The 15,657-nt window shown below is 41.3% G+C and overlaps 1 pseudogene; it reads left to right on the top strand.

Moving 5' to 3' along the window:
• Positions 1–436: 436 nt before the first annotated feature.
• The window catches only part of LOC141929226 (kinesin-like protein KIF20B), a 40,710-nt pseudogene continuing 25,489 nt past the window's right edge, over positions 437–15,657 (top strand).

The raw sequence follows: 15,657 nt of genomic DNA, 5'->3' as shown, positions 1-15,657 counted from the left end.
CGCTCCTTGTCTGCCGGCGGGGGCTGGGGACGCTCCTGGACGCTGTGACCCCGGAGCATCGCCCGGCCCGGACTGACAGCCACCCTCTGCCGGAGCGGCGGGACCAGCGCCCGGGCACTGCCGGCGGCGAGGCGGGCAGGGGAGGGCAGGCCGCGGGGCGGGCCCAGCGGGGCCAGGGCGCCTTCCCGGGGCACTCGAGGTGGTGCTGCCGCTGCGGGCGCGGGCCCTGGGGGCTCCGGGGGCTGCAGCACAGAAGGCTCGGAGACAGCCCCGCGCCGCGCAGCGCTGCCCCGGGGCGAAGCGCAGCCGCCGCCTGACAGGAAACCTACCCCCGGACCGGCCCGGACCGGCCCCGGCCCAGCCCCGGCGCGGCCCCGCCGCGTGGCCCTGCCCCGCCTCTCGCCGCGCTCCGCCGTTGCTCCGATGGGGAGAAGCCGCGGCCGTGCCCGTTGGTTCCGTTGGGGAGTGGCGGCGGTTGACAGGGCAGCTCGGCGGCAGCTCGGCGGCAGCTCGGCGGCGCGGCCCTCGCCTGGCGGAGGTGGGTGCCGGGGCTGGTCCGGCCTGGCGGGGGCTCTCCGGGAAGGCGTTGCGGGGCTGCCGGCCCCTCGCTGGAGGAGGGAAGGAGGCGGCGGTTGCGGCCTGGGGGTGGCGGAGCTGGGAGCGGTGCTGGGGGCTCTGCGTGGTGGGTGGGGCTGAGGCCTCTTCCCCTGCCTCTCCCCGCTGCTGCCGCGGTTACTCCCGGCGTTACGGGGGGAAAGGCTGGGGGGGTGGGGGGGGGTGTGAAAACTTTCCGGTGCTGCTGTGGGGCGGCAGGGAGCGGCCGGGGCCATGGCAAGGCCGTGCGGCAGTGTCCATGAGAGCGGGAAACCTGCGGAGCCTTGCGCTGAGAGACGGGCATCTGCAGAGGGAACAGGCTCCGTTTGAATCTCTTTAAGTGTAAGCGCTGATGCGTTGTGGTTTTATAAGCTGCCGGCTGTGAGGTTTGGAGCCTTTCCAGCCCCTGTGCTGCCTGGCAGCGCTGCAGGCTGTGTGTGTGCGGTGAGCACGCTTGGCTTGGTGTGCCAGTCGGGATCCCCCTCGGAAGGTGTCTGCAGCTCCAAACTCTGCTGGCACCGTGAGCAGAATTACAGGGACATCTCCCAGCACACAAGTCGGTTGGAGTGGCCCCAGGCAGGCAGTGTGCCCGTTTGCCCCAGCACATCCCAGGGAATGACGGTGCTGTGTGACTGACACAGTGTGCAGACAGACGGACAGTCGCACCTTGTCTGGGACCTGCTGGTAGTGGTGGGACCTGACTTCTCGGAGTGCGGGGCTCGCAGGAATGCTTTGGATTCCAGCTTGGCTGGCAGAGCTTCATGTTTGCCTTTGGCCTCTTGGGTAAAAAAGCACAGAGTGAGAGCATAGTCTTGACAAATCACACTCTAAAATAAGCTTATATTTAAACCAACTAAACTGTCAGTTACCTAACAAATATGTTTCCTGTCAAGGTCTGGTAAGAGTTTTGCCCTGGGACTTGTGTAGCTGATGAATAACACTCCTGGATCGGCACAGCACAGGTATGTTTCTTTCCAGCAGTAGCTTATTTCCAGCTCAGTGTTTGTTCAAGCTTTGTCAGTATTTCAGGCCAAATTGTTCCTGGTTTTCATATAGTTGTCTGACAAAAATAAGAACTGTAGATCAAACTAAACGTTGCTGCTTAGTTTATGTATCGCTTTACCTCATTTGCATCTTGGTGAAGTTTGTCTGGCTTCATGAAGTCCTGTATCTGCCTTTTACAAGCTGGATGGGAAGGCTGAGCTGTTAACTGTTCTGACCCCAAAGTGCTGGCGTCTTTCAGGTTCTTTGCTGGGGGGAACAAAAATATTACGACTGCTTAATAGGCAACGCTTTTTCTGAGCAAAAGGGCTTTGAACCAGCCCTGGTCTGTCTGCTGCTTGAATGAACACCGTGTGTTCTCCATTAGTATTTAGAGACAAAATGTATATGCATGGCTGTAGCACAGACATGGGAATGTAGTATTAGAAGACCATTGACTCATCCTGTCCAAAGCTTCAAAACTGCAGGAGGCCACGTGGTAGGTGTCCAACTGCTGGGATGCTTGCTGCCACAGTCTGTGAGTCTACGAGCCCAGGGAGTTGCTGTCATAGTCTGTGAGCCCAAGGAGTTAAACTTAATCCATAACAAAAGCTGCCAAGCCACATCTGTAACATCACAGGAAAAAGCAATTGGAGAGTGCAGACAAAATATACTAATGTTTTGAAATAAAATGCACTTTTTAAAGATTATTTTGAAATCTACCTGTCTGCTATCAACACTGGATCAATTTACTTCCATTTTCTATAGCAAATTTTCACTGCCCAGATTCTGAGATGCACAAAAATCATTAAATTTTGGATTAATAAATGAATTGCTGATCTGTAAAACAACTGAAAAAATTACTAAAAAGCAGTTCTTTAACTTGCACTCTGGCATGAGGTCTTCTGATTTTCTAGTGTCCCTTTAATAGCTAAAACTATCTGCTAGTCTTCAGAATTTCTCTGAACTCTGTCATGTATTAAGCTACACTGTGTTATATTTATAATACCAATTTATTTATCAGGTCCTGCAGAGATAACCATGAAGTTTGGGTTACTCTTGCAATGAACTTTTATTCTAAATGGCCGCTATAATGGGATGATGGAGAAGTGGATGCGGAACAATATGATTGTTTGGTGTTTTTTTTTTTTAATTCTATCTTCCTTGTCAGACACGGGTTTTAGCAAGGTTGTGGTATATGTGTAGGGCTTTTTCCCTGGTAAACAGTTGCTTTGCATTGGAAGAAGGATGGCTGGTCTTGTTTCATCATGATGTGAACCCCACTGCAGAGCCTCTCCGCAGCTATCAGAAACTTGCTATGTAAATTTTGAATAGGATAAAGAAAGCTTTCTCCTTAAAGAAACTGCAGCTATCAGTTTCAAATTGACTTGTCTTATATAAGAAACTTCAGAAGCTTTATGTTATGTGATCAGAAGGCAAAAAAAGGGGTTTATTTTATCTCACAGGATGGAACTGGATTTGATTAAGGAGGACTTTTTCAGACCATCCTATACTGCTGGTGTTGAGCCACTTCAGAGAACAGCACCAGGAAGCATAGAAGGTTTTAAAACAGATCTCTCTTTGGTTTCTGCAAGCTCAAACACAAGCCAGGTAAGAAAGCTTTAATGTTTGCATTGTTTGGATATTTTTTAATCAGCTTAGTCTTTGCATCAATAAGAATAATCAGAATTTTACAGAGAAAATGAAAAGCATCTTTAGTGTGTTTTTAATTTTGGAGGAGATAGATAGGATTAGACTAAGTTGTGTGGCACTGCATTGATACTTCATTGGGTGCATCAGCCTTCTGTGAATGAGGCTAATTGCCAGCTTGGAGCAGCTTAATCATAGAATGGTTTTGTGGGTTTCATTCTTGATCTCTAATTGCCTTAATGTTGTATATATGTGTGTGTATATATATATATACACACATGCTGCAAGATTATGAACTCTTAAGTTATCACAGCAAACTTCTGCAGGGGCCTGAGCACTTGTGAAAACTGATGTAGTGAATTACTTTTGCTTCCCTTGTCATCCAATAAGTCTGTTCAGAATAGCCTGGTGAAAATAAAACTGTCTTAACATGCTAGCTATCCAGCAAAGAATCTAGTCAAATTTCTAACTTCCTTAATTTTTTTTAATTTAAGAGATGCAGTTTGGAGCCTAAGGAACACATACAAATTTGCCTGCATATTAGGCCGTTTACATCGTCAGAAAGAGAAAATGAATTGCAGGTGTGACATTTATATAGTTTAAAAATACCTTAAACGTATGCTTGGGGTTTTTTTTGGGTTTTGGTTTGTTTTTTTTTCTGCTGAGCTTTTCATACTCTTTTCATGCCTGCATTGTTTCTGCTTCCTTTTAATAGAACTGTGTTTCACTTGAGGATTCAACAAGCGTCATACGGGATCTTTGTATTGGCATATTGCAACGACACTGTATTGCTGTCCAGTGGAGCTGTTACACCAGTAACTGGTGATGTCCTGCCAGCGACGTGTCTTAAAGTCTCTGTTCTCTTTTGCAGGGAGACCGTCGAGAGAGCACTAACAGCAAAGCACCAGTTGGTTGTAAGGGTATGTTTTATATTAAAGAATTGCAATTAAAGCAGGCAAAGAAGCTTTCTTAAGGTCAACAACTGACTTCTGGCCTATGTTAATAATAAAATAACTACTTGACATCTTTATATGCCTGTGAATTGGACAGTGAGTAAGTTATCTGGCCAGAAAACACAAGGATAAAATGGTTAGAAGTATACCTGAACAGGCATTAAATGAGATGAAGCTATGGCAAGGAAGAGTAGTACTACTTATGCTGTGGTCTCTAGTGGTATCCTGACCCTGTATGTAATCAGATAAACCTAATTCTGCCATTTAAAAACTACCTAAATACTAGGTTTGCTTTAAAATGTTAGAATGTCATGTACTTGTCAGTTTGATTCTCTGTCTTCTAAAGACATTGAAGAGACTTGAATAATTCTAACAAAGCTGCATGGTTTTGATCGAATTTGCAAGTGGGAAAGGCAGTGGTAGATTAGGTGTCTGGCAGATATGTAGGGTAAGCTTGTGACTTCCAGATATTTAAGAAAGGGGAGAAAAATTCCAAAGGACTTTTGTCTGGGGTAAGTGCTTTTTAGAAGGCTGCTGTAATACCAGTTTTCACTTATTAATTTTTTGAATGAAGTTCATTTTACAAGGTCTATATTGAGTTGTAATATTTTGTACTTGGCAGATTTGGAAGAACTCTTAAAAGGCTCAGAACAATCTAGCACAACTGCGAAAAATGACGTGAAGTTTTCTCTGTGGGTTTCATTTTGTGAGATTTACAATGAATGTTTTTATGATCTATTGATTGCTGTCTCAAATGACAAGAAAAGAAAAACACTACGCCTTGCTCAAGACATCAAGGGATGTTCTTATGTAAAAGGTGATTAGAATACATTGCAAATTGCCAAACATGTAATTTGAAAAGTCAGTCTTCCTGTAATAATGTTTCTTTCTAGATTAGAAAACTCCGGACTGTATTCACTGTGGCACTAGAAATGTCCACCTTGAGCGTGAAAGGCAACAATTTGCATCACAGAAGTATCTGTGCCTTTAATAGTGTTTTCTCTCTATTCTTAACTGTAACTCTGAAAAGCCTGCGTGCACTCCACTGCCTTGATATTTCTTTGAAATGGGAGAAATATTGAGAACAATTGACAAATTTTTTAGTGTTTTGGTTTTTTCCATTTTCTTAAAAAAAGACTCCAAATTCTTACCTATAGTTATAATTGGCTCAACAGTTCTATTTTTTAGTATTTTCTGTAGAGATACACTTCAGAGAATATGTGAGAAAGTTCAGTCTGACTGCAAATTACATTTTACAGTACTCTAATCAAGCCTGTGATGTAATTTGTTGTGGGTTGGGGGAGGCGGGGGGTTAGCAGAACTCTAACAGTTCAGTGTTTGTTTCTGGCCATGGGAAAAACAGGTTTCAAATCCTATTGGATTTGTTATAGGTTCTTTGGACAATCAAGACACCAATTCTAGATTAAAGGCTTTTTTGTAGGTGTTTGACCTGCTACTTTTATCTTTCATATGCCAAACTATAGATTCAAAAAGCTGAATCAGATGATAAACCCAACTCCTTCATTTCTTCAAAGACTACAAAATGTGTGAAGTAGGAAATAGTCTGCTTTGAGCTATGCTTCAGCATAATCTCTTTTTATAACATTTGGAAGTATAAGATTGTTCCTGGTGTTGTTCAGGAAAACCAGCTGATGATTTTCTTATTTTTCTTGGTCACAGCTGGTATTTTTGCTAGTACAATTTTGGTGACCTCTAGTTTAACAGAGGCCATGATGTTCATATTATAAGTTCCATTAGTAGGGCTGTAGGTATTTACTCGAGCCCATACCAAGATGACATACAGTCATCATACTGCAGACAGAATTCTTCACTGATTTTTTTTTTAACTTGATAGCCCTGAAAGATGTCTAGGTGATTTTTCCCCCCTGCCCTCAAAATCATAGGCTAAAGCAGAGAAGCTGTCCAGGTAGAGTTCTGCCTTGATGATATGAACATAGGCTTTTATGCTCATATTAGACCCTGTGCTTTGGCTTTTCAGAGCATGGGCTAAGGTTGCTCACTTAATTTGGATGGAGCATATTTCTGTGTGCTAATAGGATGAAATGATGAGATAGATGTGCCCTTCCTTTCCCATGGAAGGAAGAATCTTGATTTTGTCATCATATAATTTCTGTCTGAAGCATGCTTAGTAAAATGTTTTTATGTCTCAAGTAAACGTATTGTTCTTGGTGTGCATATCTTATCCCCTAATCCCTTCTTTCTTTTTGATAATGATATTTACAAGATTACCATGTTTGTTTTTCCTAAAGATCTGCAGTGGGTTCAGATTTCTGATTCTAAAGAAGCTTTTAGTCTTCTAAAACTGGGGTTGAAACACCGGAGTATCACAAGCAAGAAACTAAATACTTGCTCCAGCAGAAGGTGAGAAACTTTCTGAATAACATTGGGCATAGGATGGTGTCTGGGAGGAGGGGGGAACTAAAATATGGATTGTGGCTTTTAGGAGGGGAAGAGGCTTTAACAGGGTCTAGATATCTAGGTTTGGCATCCTTTAGCACTGTGTGACCCAGTGCTTTTAGTCAAAAGGATTCAATCCTTCAGTAAGATGAACATGTTCAAAAACTAACAGTTTTATCAAATACTCTCCTTCAAGCAAAAGCATTTAGCTTTATTCCATCTAACTGTCTGAGGAAAAAGCAAAATAAAGGCTACATAAGCATCTCTTGGAAAGTTTGTATCTGATAGAGTATATGCTTAGAGAAGTTGACAGATTCAACAGTGTTTTGAACAGATGTTGTGGAGGCTAAAAATATTTTGAATGTATTCGTCTACTTTATCACTTCTCTGCTGATTTAAACTTTTCCTTTTAGTCACAGCATATTCACAGTTAAGATACTAAAAGCTGAAGATTCAGGAGCACCGCGAGTGACCCGAGTCAATGAGTAAGTTCAGAGCAGAGACCCTCTCTTCTTTGTGATGGAACTGTCAGTTGTGGTCTGTGTTGGTGTGCTGGTACTGGGAACTGTCAGTTCTGGTCTGTGTTGGTGTGGTGGTACTGGGAACTGTCAGTTCTGGTCTGTGTTGGTGTGCTGGTACTGGGAACTGTCAGTTATGGTCTGTGTTGGTGTACTGGTACTGGGAACTGTCAGTTATGGTCTGTGTTGGTGGACTTGTACTGCACTATACACCTAGTGCTTCCTGGTAGAAACTCATGCCTGTGTGGTGGTTTCCCCAGTTCCTACCATCACACAGTTGTTGACCCTCTACCTCCAGCCATCAGGCTGCAGGGCTCTTCTGTGCCTTGTCCCCTCTGTGCAGCACAAGGTTCTGTCAGCCCGCTGTACACCTGAACTCCTCTGAGTCCTCAGAAGGAAGAGATGGTGGGGGGAGGGGAAATAGGAGGTGTGTTGGGAAAAGGTTTGTCAGGAAGTAATGTAAAATTTGATTGAGAAAACAACATTGAAAAGGATGGAAGTGTTTGTGCAGATGAAGATCAAGAAATTCTTCTTCTAAAAAAAGTGATCGTTTTTAAAAGTGAATAATTTGTGCATGTTCTAAGGTAAATAAAGGGAATTTTCCTTATCTGCTTTCAGACTGTCAATGTGTGATCTTGCTGGTTCAGAAAGATATGCCAGGACCCACAGTGAAGGTCACAGATTGAAAGAGAGTGGAAATACAAACACCTCTCTTCTGATTCTGGGCAAGTGTATTAACACACTCAAGAATTGTCAACGGTTAAAGTAAGTCCTTTTACGAATTGCAAACTGGTTGTGGCTTTTAGGTACTGCCTCCAATGTTTAAAAGCTATTGTTTAAAATATGAAATGCTAACACTAAGTTTCTGGCAGAAATGATGTATAGACTTGTTGATCTACCAGAGTTACCTTAAAACTTGTCTTGTTTTTCTCTTTTCCTTGTTTTGCTCTTTTGCTCTAATCTCCTCTAAGCATGCTATCATATATTTTAGCAATTTAACTTTACTCCTCTGAGCTTGGTTTATCAAAGAAACAAACTTTGGAATAAGTTTAAAACCCCCTTTTCACTAGTGTCATAGTAAGAGTCAAATTTTTAGCCTTTTATTACTCCTTATGAACTAACTCAACTGTCTACGTACTTCTAGTGTAACATTTTTTTCATCAGCAGAATATTGCTGTGCTATGATAACTGTGCACCATTTGACAAAAATTGTCTGTTTTTAATAAATACTGACATAACTTTTAACACTCTCCTCCTGATCCAGCTAACTATATGCAGACAAAAGAAAGCCTTCCTGCTATTTATGCCCTAGCTTGCGGATCTAAATAAGAGTGAAATAATACAAGAAGTTAGTTTTCTAAAAGACAGTACGATCTATAGTCACAGCTGGATATAACTGTCTAGGAACTGCTTTCTCCACATGTTCTCATTTGCAGATCTGTTTCTGTCCCAGAAGTTAAATGAACTCAGTCTGCTGGTTGATGTGCTTTGCCAAATTCACTTAACCCGTAACACTGTTCCTGACGCCTGTTCAAAGTCTGTAACACCTTAAGATGAAAAAGCTTTGCTAGCGTGTGTTCCTGATTATGTTTTGTGAATTTACAGTCTGTCTTATTTTCCTGTTCTTTCCAGATAGGAAGGATGCATTAAAACTAGCAGCTGCTTAGAGGGCTGTTAATGTATTCAGAATGTCTTTTTCTGATCCTAATAACTTGGCATTTTAACAATGTAGAAGGAATGTTCTGAAGCATGATCTCTTAAAGTGTTAATACCTGCCCCTTGCAAGTTGAATAGGAAGCAGTACATTTCTTTAAAATATTTTGGACTGTCAGTCCTGCAGCAAAGCTACTTATGAGCTGTCTATGTACTCTGGTAGGAGTGTCGCTGCCTTCCTGAGTTCTGTAGCACTGTCCATATAACTGAATAGCTGTTATGTGTGCAAAATGCAGCCAACCTATTTGGTGGCAAGTGTGCGTTCATTCATGTTTTAGGAATTCTCATAAAATTTCCTATAAGCATCATAAACTACATCCCCAGCTGTTAAATTCAAGTGTCAAACTGCTGGGAGATTAGGAAGAAAGTTCTGAAAAGTATCTCCATGTGTTTGGTGTGTGCTCATTTTCTTGCCTAGGCACTTGCTATTGTCCGTTCTCAGAGGCCGGATACTGAGTGAGAGAGATCTCTGATGATGTTGGATACTGCATGCCTAGGACTAGACATGTTCTCTTCATTAATGGTGAAAGGAGGAGAGAGGTTGGGATATAGTTTGGTGTAGCATGAGGCTGTGTGACCTGCCCAAGGCTAAAGGTCGAACACTCCCTTAGTTTAGGTGCTCCCCCCGATTGTATTGCTGTAGCCTGTCTGAGGTGATGGCTAAAGCAGCAGTCACAACAGCCACACAGTCTCTCTGCAAACAGCTGCATCCAGTCCAAAACCATTTTAATTGATTTAATGACTACTGCTTTAATAAATATTTTTAAGTCTTCATGCTGGATAGCTCTTACACTGGCTGGACATTATTAAGCATCTGGTCATCTGTTCTTTTGTTTTTAAAGGTCGCAGCAGCACATACCCTTTCGGGAGAGTAAGTTAACTCATTTCCTTCAAGGATTCTTCAGTGCAAAGGGGAAGGTATACGTGATGGTAAACATAAGCCAGTGTGCTTCAGCATATGATGAAACACTCCATGTGTTAAAGTTCTCGGCCACTGCACAAAAAGTAAGTGTGTTGCAGTTTATCTTGATCAGTACTTCTGATTTGCCTTTAAAGAGCATGTTCCCTTACTTCTAAGAATATGAATTTAGTTACTGGATTTTTCTGTCTCATGTTGCAATCGTATTTTCTAATTGCTCCTAGTCATGCTTTATTTCCTTGTAAAGCTTTTAAAAAGGCTTTGTTGGGACATACATATTTTTTTTTTTTGTGGGAGTGGGAACATGTTCTATTAAAAATCCATAATTCCCATAAAATATCCAGCCTGACAAGACACTTGCTATATTTGGAAGAAATTCCCTGAGATCTGCGTGAATTTTTGTTCTGTAGTCATTCCATGCTCTCACCTAGGAGCAAGTCTAGCTGCCCCATATACTACTGCTATCTTTATGTGGAATATTGCTCACCTGAGGTATATAGGTTGAGCACCAAAGAGGTCGTCTTTATGTCCTTAGAAGCTTTAGTGGGAAGGTGGAGGTTAGGCAGAATGAGTAGGAGTAAGTGCAGTGATAGAACCCTGGCGGAATTGGAAGACAAAAATATTGGGGATCAGTGCTGCAGCCTTAATGGAAGCCATGGAAAACTTCTGCTGACAGTTAGATATGTTCAAAGGACAAGAGATCCAGGCCTTTAGAATGTGGGCTCATCTAAGCAGGTTAAGTACAACACTAAAAGGAGCAGACTGTGAGGGTGATAGAACTGCTCAAGAAACAGAGTTTGTGGGATGGCATTCATGTAATGCAACTAGAAACTCAGAGTATAGGAAATACAGAAATCTGTTGGTGCGTGAGGTTTCAACCCTCTTGTAGGTTGTCAAGCTACTGAAACTTGGTGTTCCTGCAATCCAAAGAAGGGTTAGACTCTAAAGTGCCTCTTCTGTACTCTAGCTGGAAACTGGTCTGAGCAGTGACTCTGAGCAGAGGACAGACTGGGGGAGTGCTGTGCTCAGAGACCTCTAGGGAAGTGCAACAGGTCTATCTTGGAAGTGCAGTAGAGGATTAAAAAATACTGAAGACTTTATTCTTTGTTTTCTGGGTACGTTTTAGCTATGGACACATCTGTTCTTGTCCAAGATCAGTCGTTTGGCCAGAAATCAGCAACAACATCATCACTACTTAGTCACACTAAAGTGCTAAAATGCCTGTTGTAGGAAAACTCTATAATGTGTCTAAATATAGACTAAGCAGTAAGAATTGCAGATTTGGCTTTCTCTCCTCCTCCTGTCAATGCACAGCAAGTATTACCTGCTTTTAGCAATACAGACTGTTCCTCTGTATTCTATGCACAAGAAAATGCTGAAAACTGTTCCTTAAGCAAATTCAGTCACTTCTAGGGAAGATGAGGAGGGAACGGAGGACTAGAAACTGTTTTATGGAAGTTTCATTAATATTGCCCCAAAAATGAGCATCTGGAAAACAAGAGCCAAATTCTGTGGAGCTTAAGCCTGTTTAAGACAACTTCAACAATTCTTGTAATAAAATGGATGTTCTTTACAAATTTCTGCTCTGTGCAAACTTATAAATTGCTGTGTTAGTACCAAAGAGATCTTTTGATCTACTCATAAATGTTCCTGTTTATGAATAAGCTAATAAAAGAACTGGAAGAGCTTTTGTCAGGTGGAAGAGTAAAGTGGTGTTGTAGTGTTTGAGGAATGAGAAAAATCTCACTTCTGGGAAACCATTTCTTTATAAAAAACTTAATACTAATGGTAATTCTAGATGCTGCTGAGTCTCACAGAAGAGTTGAAGAACAAACTTACTGCTGAGAAGAAGAATAAGTTACTGCTGGAACTAAAAATTCGTGAAGAGGTGATGCAGGAATTTGCCCAATATTTTGCTGAGCTGGAAATATATTTCAAGTAAGTTAGCTTTAAGTGGTTTTTAAAGTTAATGATTAAAAACAATGAAATTCAATTCACTTATTTCTTAAATCTGTCTCTTGGCTATAAGAGACCACACTCTTCTGCTAGACTTACTGCCTCTGGTAATAGATCAGTTTCTGTTTGGACTATGAGTTCAGGAAAAATACTGTGTAGGAAAGGCTTTGATTTGGGGGGGGTGGAGGGGGGTGTGTGTAATCTGTCAGCAGTGTTCCTGCAGAGCTCTCCCTAACGGAAGAGCTTGGATAGGATGTCTGTAGAAAGAGTGACACTTGCAAATTCTTTGGTTACTGCAGCCTTAGTGATACTTCAAATGGGTATTCTGGCTCAAGAAGCTTAGAAAAAATGCTCGTAGTTAAGTGTCAGCCATAATCTGTGTATATATGTCTCCCCCTCATTCTTCAGGAGTGTGTGTGCAGGAAATACACTTCTGCTTTGGTGTAGGAACACCATTTTGTGTATTGTTCTATTATTGCCAAAATAAAGAAAAAAACATCTTTGTTTATAGGCAGCTGTACTAATAACTTCTTAGCAGCTCCTGCTAGCTAGCTTTTATCTGACTTATTTTTCCTACTGTAGTGAGTGCCTTTCTTACGAACAAGAACGGCTTGAAGAAGATGCTGACATGCGCCTGGAAATCTTCAAGGAACTTGTAGATGGTTATCTTGAAGACATGGATGAAGAAAATAAACTAAAGGATCAGCCTTGCAGTGAACAAGCTGGACCTCTGGTATTTTTATCCCCCTGATAACATCCCTTTCACTAACCACCTGTTGTGGAGATGGTACGTCTCAAGAATTAGAAGAACGGTTTCAAGGAATGGCATGCTGTGTAACTGTATCCTCAGCAAGATACATTTATCATGTTCAACAGGAGTAGTTGCTGTGCCTCAGATATGCGTTTAGGAATCTTTGGTTTTCTGCATTTCTGCAACACAAAGTGAAAATTACTGTATACAAAGAAACTGGGGGAAAAGCTGCAATTTTGCTATAAACTGTTGCATTAAGTGCCTATTTAAGGTATTTGAAGCTGAATTCTTAGGCCCCGTATATGGATTGTACTGGAGTGGTCCCAGAGACTTTTTTCCTCTTAAGGCTATTGTGGCTGCAACTGAAGCAATGACAATTGTATATACACTTGGGCATAACTAAACTCTTAGGTTGAGGCTGGTTCTTGTGAGTTTGGAACCTTTTGTTTTTAAAAAACAAGGAGGAAAGATATAAAGTCAATGTTTTAAGTGCAACTTAATTTGATAAGTTGCCACAAACTTATTTGACCTCACAAACTTTTACTGATATTTGAAAATTTCAGATGTATTCCTTCTAAAACTGTTTGCTTGCTGTGTTCATTCAGTGTTCTCATCGGGTAAAAATGCTAGCTTTTATATTAAATTTGGAGGGGATGTTTTTGTGGTGATATAAAAGGGAGTGTGATGGTGGGCCATTAACTGCTTTAAAAATAAAGTAGCTGTTACTTGATGCTGGAGAATTCTGTGTGAAGGTAGACAGAAACTGGCAATCAAATTGCCTGTGAACCCACAAGATGGCTTTGAAGTGAGAATTAACTGTACGTAGATGTTTGAGGACATAATGGTCTTCCAAATTTTCAGTAGAAATAATGGGTATTGTGTAATTATTTGCTATTTCTAAATGGATATAAATTATCTTTCAGAGTGAAGAATATGGCATAGGGCCAGGCACCTATATTGATCTTGAGGGCGTTACTGATTCTTTGCAGAATGATGTCGGTGTTATCAAAAAGCAGGCAGAAGAAACACACAGACACGTGGTGTCTCTAGAGGACCCTCAGGAAGCTACAGGTTGGCTTGAAAAACAGCTGGGCAAAACTACCACTGAACTAACTCAGACCAAAGAAAAGCTGACAAAGAAAACCAATGAACTAATCAAAATTGAAGAGCAGCTGACACAGAAAACCAAAGGTGAGCTGGGTGTGTGTGTGATGTGACAGAAAAAAGAAATGACTACTGTAAAATAGTAGTTGAGCATTGTAAAATCCAGTTGAGCAGGATTTTTGAACCAAATCTTATGCATAGAGGTGATAATCAATTGTTTTGTGTATGTTCAGGTTGAACAATTCCACAGGCCTTGATTATTTCATTTTTAAGACAAAACTTAAAACTGTCAGTTGAAGACTTCTGAACTGTGGGGTAACACGTCAACATTATTTATTCGTGATTTCATGGTTATATTGTGATCCCAGCACTTTACATTTTGCTGATGCAGTGGTTTCAGGTATTCTGTGGAACATTCGTAGATAGAAGTAGCAATACCTCATAGTACGATTTCAGCAGAAGTCTCTTGACGTGATCTGTATTTTATACGGGTTGCAGGGCCCAATTCTGTTCAAAACAACCTGAACTTTTGAAATGTGTCCTGCAAGTAGAAGCCAACACAAAAATAAATGAGTATATTCAAAAGCTACTAACATACCAGAAGATCTGGAAAAATGGATTACTGAGTAAACTATGTAATGGCTGCTTATTTGATGCAGTCTTCTTTTCCTGTTACAGACTTTGAAATGCAGATGATTAAATGGGATGAGTCTGCTGAGCAGCTTAAAGAACCAACTGAGGTAACTTTTTCAAAAAAAACCTTGTGCAGAATTACTTGCTTTAATACAAAATTTCAGTGGCTTAAAATGCTGTTGTAGTATGTTTCTAGCTTTTTTTATATCAAGCTTAGCTTAACTGATCTTACTTCTAAATGCATCGTATAGTTCAAGAATTTAACATTGACTGAACTACTTTCTTTTCTAAGAAAATGAATACGCAGAATGAAAGGATTTAAGAACTAGTGGACATCGTGGAGCAAAAAGATCATGTTACCATGAGACTGCAAGATTTGATATCCCGTTTAGAAAAAAACATGAAAGACTATGTAAGTCTTAGACATCTTAATTTTCTGTTTACAAAAAAATCTAAATCTGTGCTTATAATGGACTTGACGATTTTGGAAAATTGAAATTTTCTGTAAGTAATTGCTACTTTCTTGAAATGGCAGCAGGTGAAGTTGGCATTGAAACTAAAGTTGCAGCAGAACGTGTGTGGAGGTGTGTGTGGAAAATAGCACTTTTGGAAGCAGTGATCTGGAGTTATTACTGGAGGACTGTCAATGAGACCATGAAGAGCTACTCTAAAGAAAAAAAAAGAGCCACTCAAACTGGGAGGACTTTAGCAGTGGGAAGAGAGGGATTATGTCACTGTCTTTTTAGTTTTGCCTGAATGGAAGAGGAAGGAAAGGAGATTTTGCTGCAGCAAAAGGTCAAATTTAATTGAAGTTAGAAGTTAATGTGAGAAGGACAGTGATTGTATAAATTGGCAACAAAAATCAGTGTGTTCCACCTACTACCACCATGCACACAAACTTTTTAAGGCAGAGCAGTACTATGAATGTATTGAGCAGAGTTTGAACTAAGAGTGGATGGCCAGGGTATCTCTGTTTTTGATGGGATCAATAAAACTTGCAGCTGGCTAATCTGCTGGCTGCTGAATGCCAAAAGACTGGCTGGGCTACATGGATACAGGTTAGAAAAAAAATCAAAACATGCAGTTAGGTGTTTTTTTGAGCCTGATGCCCAGTAACCTGAAACGTAGTTCTGAGAACATTTTAAATTAAACTCAGGCAGCATCTGATCCCTTTTTCTCTTCCACTGTGAACTTAAGGCTTTGACCATACTTAACCTTCTGTTCCCTCTCTGCCTCCGAGCATCTGAGCTTTTCAGTAGCAGGAATGCTCAGGGTGATGGCAGTTGTGATGACTGCTTCCTGTCACTGCTCCTGCCAAAAGAAAGGCTCCAGCTCTGTCCAGTGTTTTGACGAGTCTCTGTGTCATGAAACTTAAAACGTGACCACAAACCTCAAGTCTGTTCTACAGATTTAATTTTTTTAATTGGTTACTTAGATGAGTGATTGGTCCTTGGCAACCAGCATGGC

The sequence above is a fragment of the Strix aluco genome, chromosome 13 (assembly GCF_031877795.1).
Source record: "Strix aluco isolate bStrAlu1 chromosome 13, bStrAlu1.hap1, whole genome shotgun sequence".
In the NCBI taxonomy this organism is placed as follows: domain Eukaryota; kingdom Metazoa; phylum Chordata; class Aves; order Strigiformes; family Strigidae; genus Strix; species Strix aluco.
Note: the sequence above shows the minus strand (reverse complement) of the source record. Positions and strands in the feature narration are given on the sequence as shown.